Genomic DNA, 12,744 nt, shown 5'->3' with positions numbered 1-12,744 from the left:
AGGGTGTCAAGCTTTTTGCCTAAGCTCTCCTTCACTTCATAGTCCTTCCGTTACACTTTCTGAGTAGCTGGACTATAGGTACAAGCTCACCCTTGTAATCCTAGTTAATCAGGAGGCTAAGATCTGAGAATCAAGGTTCAAAACCAGATTGGAAACTAAAGTTCATGAGTCTCTTCTCTCCAATTAGCAAGCAAAAACCAGGAGTGAAGCTATGGCTCATACAATAGAGTGCAAAAATCCTAAGTGAGAAAACAAGGCTCTGAATTCAAAAATCAGTACTAGCACATAAACAAAAATAAAATCCATCTGTTAATTGATCAATAGATGAACAGAAGATGGAATACAAGATAATGAATAGATGAATAGAAGATAAGGACAAGGAAAATCGAGTCTGTAGAGCTAATGACAAAAATGAAAAGAAGCAGTAGGCATACATGGAAACAAAAGCACTAGTAAACTATGTCTGATAAATTTAGTTATTAAATTTAGATATCCTATTAATAGAAAAGGCCTCTCAGAATGTGTTAAAAATTAAATCTAAGGCTTCTTGCCTATAAAAATACATCTAAACAAGTGGTACTGTGGCTCAGTGCAGTAAAGCACTAGCCTTGAGCTGAAGAGCTTAGGGACAGCACCCAGGTCCAGAGTTCAAGCCCTAGGACCAATTAAAAAAAACAAACAACACTAATCCAGCACAAAAAAACTACAAAGACAAGTAAAGATAGGTAAAAATTTAGTAAGCAAACCTGTGATGAATTTAGTTAAAAATTTAAGTGCAAGAAATCTGAAAAGTTATTATGATTTACTATACACAGTAGATATACACACCAAAAATTATTTTGAAAGAAAAACCTTCACAAAATGGAAAATACAATTAGCTAATTATCAGTACAATGGAACCACTGCCTCTATGCATCTAGTTTTCCTCTTAAAAAAAATGTTTGCTTGTTTGTTTGTTTTTTCCAAGCCTGGAGCTTAAAGTTAGGGTATGGGTGCCTTCCTAAGCTTTTGTGCTCAGAATTAGTGCTCTACCACTTTAGCCACAGCTCCGCTTCTGGCTTTTTGGCAGTTAATTGGAGATAAGAGTTTTATAGACTTTCCTGCTCAGACTAACTCTGAACCATGATCCTCAGATATCATCTTCCTGAGGAATACAGAGATGAGCTAGGCTTAGATTTCCTTTCTATAAAAAGCAAAAACCAAACAAAAAACTCTACTTCCGAGCCCCTTATACAAAGTAGAGATAACTGAATGTGAGAGAACCTTGGTATCTCCTGCATGCTAAGGAATTAAGAGTCAACACACCAGGCAGGGGGTATAGCTTAAGTGGCAGAGCTCACCATCTAGCAAGTGTGAAGTCCTGATTTTAAACCCCAGTACTGCAAAATAATCCAGTCAGCACAATGCACTGAATGCTTTCAATAATATTTACTTAAATTATAAACTCATTTTGGAAAATAATTTCAATATGTGCGTACTATACATATTAACTATATAAAACACACTGATAGTTATAACATAGAGTTGTTCTACATATTAATATAAGTTAGAAGATGAAAGTAACTTGAATTTTTCAGTTACTCAAGGGAGAGCAGGTACCTAATAATCTGGTTCACTGGTACTTACTTTATATGTACAAAAATAAACTCATGTTGTTTCAAGCTTCTGAAATTTGATGCTGTCTTTGCTATTATAAAATTGCTTATTCTATCTCAATATTGTCCAAATAATCAAGAAATTCAAATTAAACAACCAACTACCACTTTCTACTTGATAAATGGAAAAAAAAACTTAAAATATTAATATCCAGCATTGGAGAAACAATGTTTTCAATAAATGAGGCTGAGTCACATGGATAGCCACATGGAAAAAATATGCACCATGATCCCTCCCTCATACTGAACACTAAATGTATTCTAGAGGGATTGTAGCTCTAACTGGGAAAATGTTTTTAAATGCTTTTTAAAATCATAGGAAGATATTTCCATGACCTTGAGTTAGGCAAAGAATTTGTAAACAGGATGTAAAATATGCTAGCCATAGAGATAAATCTGACATTTTGAATTGTATTATAATAAATAGCAGGTATGGTGACACTTGCTTGTAATACCAGCTGCTCAAAAAGATGGACACGGGAGGACCAAGGTTCAAGACCAACACAGAGAAAGGTCGTACAAAATTCTATCTGAAGGGAAGAGAGGAGTGAGAAATGTTGAAAGGAGTAACACTGATGGAGTTTCATTGTGTTCATAAACTGCTTTGCTAAATGATAACTTTTATACAGCTACTCAAATATAATGAAAAAAATAAGAAATCCTATCTGAAAAACGTTTCAAGTAATAGCGCAATTGTCTAGCAAACTTCAGGGACCGAGTTTAATTTCCAGTATAGCAAAAACACAATTAAAAAAAACTCTCAAAAACTTTGATTCAATGATGAAACTCCTTTGAACAACTAACTTACTGTCTAACAAAATGTACAGGAAGGGGGAGGTAGGATGAATTAAAAAAGAAAGGTTGGGAGAATGTAGTTATAATATTATATGTACATTTATATACATTCATGAAATCTTATCTGAAGGGGAGAGATGGGTGAAAATAGAACAAGGAAAGCAGGATAAGTAGACGCTGGAAAAATGGAGGGAGACTGATTAAAGTGATGGTGTTCATAAACTGACATGTTGAACTGAAATCCCTTTGTAATCTAATTAAAGAAAATAAAAATTAATAAAAAACTAAATATTAATATGTGGCTATTAGATCCAAGGAGTACAGGAGCAAAGACTCAATATTTGCATACCCAATGCTATGGACATGGTAATGGAAATATAAACATAACTATACAGGCATAAAAACATATGACTATAGACATAATGTTTTATTTCATAAATTAATATCTTTCTATGACATACAAACCCTTAGCCTAATTTTGATTAAGTTCTAAATACTAAGTCCCAGTGAACACTAAGTCCCTTCTTGAACACTTGTTTATTAAATTTGTCATTTGAAATATGATGTAAAAATCAATGTTAATAAATTCTTTAATAAAAAAAGGGAAAAAAGTTAGTAGAATCACCATTTCTTCTTCATGCACAGCTATATTTTAAAAATGTTTATATGGCTTGTAACTGTTATTTTAAGTAAATATAACCTTCTTTCTCCTTTTAAAAAAAACTAAATACAGTTAGCGGGAAAACCCTGATTATTAAAAGATTTACTTTTAAGACAGTAGACACAAGTAGTGGGAGAGGATATTTGCAAAACATATATTTGACAAAGAACTTATATTCCAAACATGTAAAAAATACAAACTAAACCTACAGAGCATTACAGAAAAGATAAACAGTATAGTAGAAAAGTGGGGAAAAGAACCTGAATAGTTACTTCACAAAAAGAATAATATCCCAAAACATGAAACTATGCTAAATATCTTTAGTTAACAAGCAAATGTAAATTAAAGCTAAAGAAGATACTGCTCACCAGAAAGCAAGTGTAAGTCCCATCCACACTAGTGGGAGTGGAAATTGGCCCCCTTGGGGAAAGGATTGCTGTAACTACTAGAGCTCAACATAAACATTCTCTAAGCTGTTAATTATATTTCTAGGTATGTACTCAAAAGAAACACACATATTTACACAGGATATGCCACAGAACATAAAAAGGACTTAATAAAGGCTTAGAACTAGAGTAAATACAGTGTGGAATTTTCACAGTCAAACACTATAAAGACATAAAAATTAAGCAGACACTGGTGGTTTATTCTTATAATCCTAGCTACTCAGGAGGCTGAGACCCATAGATTCCAGTTTGAAGACAGCTAGGGCAAAAAAAACAGGTCCATGAAATTTTTCTCTCTGTTTAATTAGAGCATGGTAGAGCAGCAGCCTTGAGTGAAAAAGCTAAGGAACAGATCCAGGCACCAGTACTGGTACCCACATGTACATATAAAAAATTAACTCAAGCCAGTCACAGTGTCTCATGCCTGTAATCCTAGCTACTAAAGAGGCTGAGATCTGAGAATCAAGGTTCAAAGTCAACTCGGGCACAAAAGGACATGAGACTCTTATCTCCAATTAACCTCCAGAAAACAGGAAGTGGGGGTTGGCTCAAGGGTAGGCAGTAGCCTTGAGCTGAAGAGCTCAGGGACAGCGCCCAGGCCAAGTTCACATACTCCCCCATACACACACACAGAAATGAAAGCATCATAATTGTATACATGAACTGTGTAAACAGAAGGTTGAAGAAAAGACCTGTGGCTTGAGTGATAGAGCACAAAAGTTCAAGGTCAGTGCCCAGACCCAAAGTGAACTACTAGCCATTTGGCTTGTTACTTGAGATAGGTCTCTACCTTTTTTTTTTTTTTTTTAACTTGAGTTGGCCTTGATGGAAATCCTCCCATCACTGCTTCCCAAGTGCTAGGCATGAGCCATTGCAACCATCCTTGAAACAGCTTTCTAACTAGTTTTCTTGCCTTCATTTTTGTCCCATTTTAGTTCAAATGCTACGAGTACATTTCATTATTTTCCTTTTCTTCTCTTCATCTCACTCTCTCTTCTTTTTGTGTTGGTACTGGGATTTTTGTTTTGTTTGCCAGTCATGGGGCTTGAACTCAGAGCCTGAGCACTGTCCTTGGACTGGTACTGGGGTTTGAACTTACTTAGGGCCTAGGGGCTTCCCTTTGTGTTTCTAATACCAAATAAGAGCATGCTTTTCCATTTTCAAGTTCTTCCATAGGGACTCCTAGATGACTGGTAAAATTCAAACTTTGTAGTACTATGTGATTTTTCTTTATCTTTATCTGGTTATGACTTGCTTGTCTTTCCAGTTTTCACATCTGGTTACACCCTCAGATAATCCCACAATCCAGCCACACCAAAGTTATTATAGTGGCCAAACAGGTTGTATGTTGGGTTTCACTCCCCTTGCCTTCCCCCAGATCAGAATTCCATTCATTCCTTGGCTGGCTCATCATCCAAGCCTCAGCTCAAATCTTCCTTGGCTGGAAAACCTTTGAGGATCACATTTCTACATGTTTATAATTATGGAGTACACCACTTTCCCATCTTATTTTTATATGAGCAATTTTCCAATCTGCCAAGGTGCTCTTCATGATTGTCATTTCACATGCAATGTTAAGTGCAGAATCCCCCAGCACCTCTTCTTTGTCCTCTAGATATCTTTCAGAGGCTTTGAAACACAGGCAGGCTCTTTATTGCTGTGAGTCTGACATTTAAGCAACTAGCTCCTTCCATTCCTTATATTAAAAAAAAAAGAGAAGGAAGAAAAGAGAAATAAGGTTTGGTTTGACAGGCTGATGATATTTTCTCTGTACATCAATTCTATTGTTCACAACTAAAGAATATTCAAAGGAACCACTAAAGAATAGGAGTGAATTTGCCTTCCAGGGTCTCAAAGGGCAGTGTTTGTCACAGAAATTCAGGTGCTGATCTGATGAGAATTAAACCTTAGGAGGTTTTTTTTGTTTTTTGTCATGGGAAGTATAAATCCAGTTTGAAACAGAATTGGTCATCAAATACAAACTTGATTATTTGGTTGTTCTATACACCTGTCTTTTTCATCTAACAAATGGACATAAGTACAGCATTTTGAGATTCAAAATCATGGCTAAATAAAGCCCCCAAAAGGATATAGGAGCACATCCTGCTAATGGTATAGTACTTTAAAATATATATTTGCATATTAATAGCATCAGTGTGTTCTTTATCTGGCATTTCTGAATGCTTACCATCTGCATTTGTATGTATTATCTAATGTAACCCTAACAAAGCTCAGGAGATGGATACTGTTGTTCATTTTGTGTGTGAGAGAGATAAGTGAAATAAGAAATGAGAGAGAGAAATAAGAGAAATAAGAAATGAGAGAAATAAGATTTGGTGGAATTAGGGAATTTGTCTAAGGTCACTCTGGAATAAGGGGAGAAACCAAAACCAGAATCTAAGACTGCATAGAGCAATTTTCACTTTTATGGCTTTTATTTCTTTGTTTTTACAGACTAGCTGCTTAATTTCAGATAAAATGTCACCATGCTTTCAATATCAGGCAGGAGCTGAAGGGAACTGTGCTCTTTAGCGTCTCACTCCCCCCACCTCAGTAGCATTCTCTTTGTTAACTAGGCATGAGCAAGCTAGGGTAGGTGCCAATAGGTAGTAAACTAGGCTAGCTAGCATGCAGAAGCAGTGGCAGAACAGGAATTCAAAAGTAGCTGAGACATATCAAGCAGCACTTTCACTGAAGTGGATTCAGCTTGATAAGGAAAACTGCAGAGAAGCTTACGATCTTCCTTGTCTAAATATAGTCAAACAAAGTGGCTATAATGTATGCCGCTTTCACTCTTTTTGTTAAGCATTTACAGACATATTAAACTGAAGAAATATAAGTGTGAGTTTAGGCTTTGTATCATTTTCCTGGTTTGGGTGATCAATTTAACTTAACATTATCTAAACAGTCTTAATTTTCAAGTATTATAGCCTTTTATACTGATGACTATTAAATTTTATACATAGTTTTTATTGCATTGGGTAAGTCAGTGCATTCTCAGTGCTGTAATTTGAAGTGGCTCTGAGGTAGTTTCCACCTGCTCCAGTTACAGCTTTTTATAGTCCCACAATGATGACCGTGAAGGCTTTGTTCTTACATAGGAAAGGGCCTTATATTCCATAGAAGAAACTGTGGACTCGCAATTATCAACAATATAGGAAGATTGGCAATGTTGCGGCGACGACAAGCACAGTTGGAGTGATGTGACCAATTTATTCCTTTCCTTAATAACCTCCACTGTGGTAATGAGTCATCCTGTCTCTTATTTTAAATTACAGGGCACCATTTTATTTCCCAACCAAATGAATATACATGATGACAATTGTTTCTTTCTCATTCTTATTACAAAGACCTAATTTTTCATAATCTAATAGTTAAAAGAATCAGATAAATATGAATTGGAATCTTTGTTAAGAGGTAATACAGGGTAAAGAAGGTGTAGTTGTCCTTTAAACATCTTTGAGATTCTTTGAAACACAGGCAGGCTCTTTATTGCTGTGAGTCTGACATTTAAGCAACTAGCTTCTTCCATTCCTTGTATAAAAAAAAAAAAGGAAGAGAAGGAAAAGAGGAAGAGGAAGTCATTTTGGTTTGACAAGCTGACGATGTTTTCTCTGCTTCAATTCCATTATTCACAACTAAGAAATATTTAAAGGAGACACTAAAGAAAAGGAGAGAAAATTTGCCTTCCAGGTGCCAGAGTCTCAAAGGAAAGTGTTTGTCATAGAAATGCAAGTGCTGATTTGATGAGAAATAAAACCTTAGTGTATCACCAATTCTTTTATCTGCATGAACATTTCTTCTTTGGTATGGGCAAGTGAAATCTCAGAATATCAGCAAAGGACAGCTGCAGACTAAAGAGATCAATTGTTGTCTCCTAATTCTTGGAAACAGGAGAAACTGTCAGAACTGAGAATTTTGTAATACATTTTAACTTGCGGCTTCAGTAATACCAGAGAATTTTCTGCACTAGCTTAAAAATAAAGGACTGTTACTGAGCCAAAGTTTGAGACTAAATTTTCAGTCATATAAATTCTGCAAATGAGTCATTTGCCATATTAGGGGTATGTGGGCATAAAACAATTATTTGAAGAAATACTTTTGAATTTAATATCAAGTTCAAAGTTGGAGAAGATGGTTTTCATAAGATATACAACTATAAGCCTAATAAATGGTAAAAACTTTCAAATACGATTAACTGATGATGATTGATGAGTTAATTTTAGAATACAGTGACAGTAAGTAAATTTGACTATAAGAAACTGCTTTGATTATGAATTAAACCAAAACACTTGCCGTTTTTTCAGATTCTTAAGGAGAAATGAGAAGAATTAACATCTCATTGGATTTTTTAAGCAAATGTTTGGTTTTGGTTAAATGTGATGAAGAAAGAAGGAAGGGGAAGGAAAAGAGAAAGATGAGGTAGGTCTGGTTTTGACCATTGTCAGTATTTGCTATCTATATCTATTTCATTTTTCACAAGCAAGAAATATTTAAAGGAGCCATGGAAATAAAACATGGTATTGCTTTAAAGATGGTGAAACAGAACTTCAGCACTGGTAGTGTACCTAGGTACTAGTGGCTCACTCCTGTTCTAGCTACTGTGGAGGCTGAGATTGATTGTGATTGAATGAGAGTCCAGGCAGATGAATCCTCAAGACTCATCTCCAATTAACCAGCAAACATCTGGACCTGGAAGGAGTGGTTCAGGTGGTAGAGCACCAGTTAACAGAGAGCTAAGACTCTCTGAGGTGAAAGACCTCATGCACTTAAGCAATGTGATGTAAATATAAAGGCTCCAAAGCATTTTTGTGCATCTAAGAAATCCAAATGAAAAAAAAAATGAGCCAGTCCCCGAAAGCCAAGTGATTGTTCTGAGGCTCTGCCCAAGTGTTTGCTTTGATGTCTACACTGTTTCAGAGGTACCCTGTCACCACAATAGCATCGTCAAGGTCCTTATCTCTCTTGGCTTCTTGTAATATTTACTTCATTCCTTATCCAAACAGACCCTGTGATGTGTGCCTCAAACCCTACTCTTGTCAAGCCAAGTAACTCTTACACCTTTGAAAAGTCATTCACTGAACCCACTCTGGATCAATCCAACCAATGGCTCCTCACCAATCTGAGCTTCTAAGAGAAAAAAAATCACTACCAGATTAATAAAAATGTATGTTAGTGATAGGTATCTCTGAGAAGACGATTTATGGGGACATCACATTGCCTGTTCTACTAAATGTGAAAAGAAAGATGAAATCAGAACATCACTTTACAATGGTAAAATTTTAGATGAAGCACCAATACATATTAGTGGATGAATGTAGAATAAAGAATAGAATGTTACCAAGTGTTTATTAATATTTATTAATTACAACATAGAGGGAAGTAACTTTTCATCAGAGAAACTTGCAGATACTACCTTAATCAACTGACAGACTTAATATCCCCAGAAATTAGGAAACCAGTATACCTTTCTAGACAGCATTCTTTATGAAGAATCGTACCCATTTTCTACTAAAATATAATCTTTATTATATCTCTTCTATATAACCGTCTATATGCTCCCCTCTATCTATCCCATATTCTTACTAGTTTCTGTCTATATTGATCCATTTATCAGAATAGATCTCATTTGCTGACTTACTAATGTGCTCTAACTACTATTTATTTACAAATAATTTTAATATCTGCTTATTTCTTCCTCTCCATTTCATCTCTGTTCCTGTCTCTTTATTTAGAACTTTGTCCTTGTACCTATATCTCCTAGAACATTCCCCAGTACACTCTGTTGCTAGAACTATTTTAAATGTAAGTATTATCAGATTTCTATCCTTTAAATTCTTCACAACCATTCTTCATCCTCAATGCACAGTCCAAATTCCTCACTATGGCACATAAAAGTGGTATGACAAATGATCCTACCTATATTCCAGTGTCATTTCCTGCCCCTCCCTAACAGATACTGTCTGCTCTAGATATCCAGTAACTTGAAGCTCATAAAGCATACCACACTTTGAATCCTTTATCTTTGGATATGTTGCTGCTTCTGCTTAGAATGTCTTCTACAACATAATACACCTCTTCTAGCATGCATTGAACAATTTATTATAATTATTGGTTTCCTTGTTTATCTTTCTCACCAGATAGTAGACTCCTTAAAGGCAGGAATTTTTTTCATTTCTATATCCATAGTATCTAAGAGAACACTGACAACTTTATGATATGAAAAGCAATGAACTGATACCTCTTATTAAAACCTAGACTGTTTGTCATAATCCAATAATTGCTAAGTGTCAGTTCATAATTTTGTATTCTGTGAAATGTGCTTAACTAAAAATAATATTGTCCAGCTTGTTCACGCATCTTATTCACAAGGCTTGGCTACAGTGACTTTGGGATATTTCCAAAGAAAGAAAGTTTTCTGTTCAACAAATTTTTAAAAATGCCTCAGGCTCTAAAAGCAAACCCAGAGATAACTTCTCAATTGTTTTGAGCAGGAATGACATTGTTGGGTTACTTTGACTGGATTACCCTTATTCAAATTGCTGTGAAAGCAGCAGATTTAGTGGGGGTACCCCTCTCTTTGTGCTCCATGGCACCAGATACAAACATGAAGTGTAACAGACCATGAAGCCTCTCTTTTCCGTTGCTAGTAGTGACTCTCTTTCTGGTAGGGATGACTCAGGAAACTTCCACTTTGATTCCCATAATAAGGATTTGATAAAACTGCCCCTGTCAATAAGTGTCCAAGAACCAGAAATGCTAAGTATCTTCCCATATATGCAGGGAAGGTCCCATACTACGAAGACATGTTCTGCCCCAATTTTCCCATTGATCCCCTTAAGAACCTGACTTCTTCAGAGAATAGAAACGAGGGTTTTTTCCTTTGTTTTTGTTTACATTTTCTTTTTTTTTGTCTTGTTTGTTCATTTATCTGTTTGTGGGAGGGTAAGGGGGAGCACAGAATTAGAGGAACAAACGGTTGAACCAATACAGCACTGGTACTCACTAGATACTATGTGGAAAATGAACTGTACAATTTGTGGGTGAGGATGGGAGGGAAAACTGGGAGAGGAGGAGGAAGAGGTGACATTGTCCAAAAGGAAATGTACTCATTATTTGACTTGTGTGATTATAACCCCTCTGTACATCACCTTTGTGATAACAATAATTTTTAAATAAAAAGGATCTGACTTGCTGTGTGTGGTAGTGTATGCTTATTATCCCAGCAGTTGAGAGGAGCCTGAGATAGGAAGGATTGTGCTTCAAAGTGAGCTTGGGCAGAAAAGTCTAGTGTTCCATCTTCCAAATATACTAGTTTAAAAAAACTAAGCTGGAAGAATGGCTCTTTGTTTTCACTCTGGCTTCCTACTCTCACAATATAAGGTGAATGTCTTTGGGATGGAGTAGCTATTTGGGAGATCAAGCTAAGGAAAAGCTACATTGAGGATTCATTTGGTTTGACAGTGAGGTGCATCTGAGATTCTGAAGTCACTTTTCTGTGTAATTGAATTAGAGTTAGACATTGAAGCATGGGAATTTTTTTTTTTTTTTTTTAAGGAAGACTCATGCTGCCCACTGTGCTAAGTCACTGGGATCCCCAGATACGTTATCATAGGCAGATAGGAAGACATAAGCAGAAACAGGTCATGCCCCGAAAGATAATATTCCATTCTAAAACCTCAAGGTGGCCCACATCTGGGCCACCATTTAAGCAAATTGGCTTTCATCCTTATGGAAACACATAAGAAGGCAGAAGGATAGAGAAGATCAGATTGGAAGGCCAGAGAGGATCAAATGCTCAGGCACAGGCCTTCCCGCACCCGGGCGGCTTCTGCACTATGGCTGAACCATTTGGGGAGGGCCCCAGGAGAGGACCCTGATTGTTCACCATCTACCAACACCACTCCATTGGCTAAAACTCCATTCTCCCTCAGCCTCCAGCAGTCGGTCTTCATCCAGACAGCCTACTTTACCCCTCAAGCTATAATTGTGCTTCCTTAATAAATCCACTCTTACAATCTTTACTGTGTTCCTACTCTTTGTTGTTCTTTTGCTACAACAGGACAATGCCCTACTCTTTGCATTGAAAACTGAGGAACATCTGGAACACCCCCACTGGTACAGGGCCAGCAATTAACATAAGGGCACAGTGGTGACAAACTGTTCAACTAGTGACTTAGTCATCATCGGGAACACTTTACATGCCTTGAAATTTGATCAATAAAATGAATTTCATAAATGTTTTCTAAAACTACACATTAGTCTGAAAATTTTTACATGGTATTTCCAGTAAGCTATGAAGAAACCCTATTGAAATTTGAGTCCCAATATAATAAGGTTAAGAAATAACTAGATTGTGGAAGCTCCAACCTGAGGGGATAGATAGTCAACTTTTTCAAGGGTTTAGGTTAGATCACTCAAGAGCAGATATGTTCTCTTGGGAGTGAGTTGGGTCTCTTGGGACTAGATGGGTAATTTCTGGTGTTTTGCCTCTTATTCTTTCTCTTTCCCTCCCCCTCCCCCACTCCCTGAAGTGTTATATAGACCCATCAGAAGTAATACCATCCATCACAAACAGTCATCAAAAGCCAGACTAATATGTTATAGCCTTGGATATTCAGTACTAAATGCCTCTCTTTTCTTTACAAATCACTAAGCCCTTATGTATTTTGTTAGAGCAACACAAAATAGATTAGGGCTGATGCTAAGAGAAGCTTAGAAAATGATGGTTACATTTCTAAAATTCTTAACAATAAAATATGAATTTGAAGCAAATATTAAGGAAAAGCTTATACTGTCTTTCTATGTCTTTCTAGTCTATGTCAAATGTTTTTTTTCAAACATGTCTATTACCCTGTAATAAACATTAAAGGCCAATATACTACCCTCGGGGTACCTCATGAACTATTCATAGCACAAATATCTGATCCTTCACACAGAGAAATGCTGCATACTGGACTCTTCTCTAAAGATTCCTAGTGCATGTTAGCATCTTCAAAGCTTTGGAAAGTCCAGAAGTAGGTTAATTTGTACTCAGCATTTCCCAGTATTATTTCTAAATAAATGAACTTATTATTACTATTACTAATACAATTACTATCTCATGTAAGTGGCAAGATTGCAAAGAACATTTGTATTGTGAAGAGCTTTTAGCAATGAAAGAAATCAATCTGTGATATTGCACTTT

The sequence above is a fragment of the Megascapheus bottae genome, chromosome 12 (assembly GCF_031878675.1).
Source record: "Megascapheus bottae isolate mThoBot1 chromosome 12, mThoBot2.hap1, whole genome shotgun sequence".
Lineage (NCBI taxonomy): Eukaryota > Metazoa > Chordata > Mammalia > Rodentia > Geomyidae > Megascapheus > Megascapheus bottae.
Note: the sequence above shows the minus strand (reverse complement) of the source record.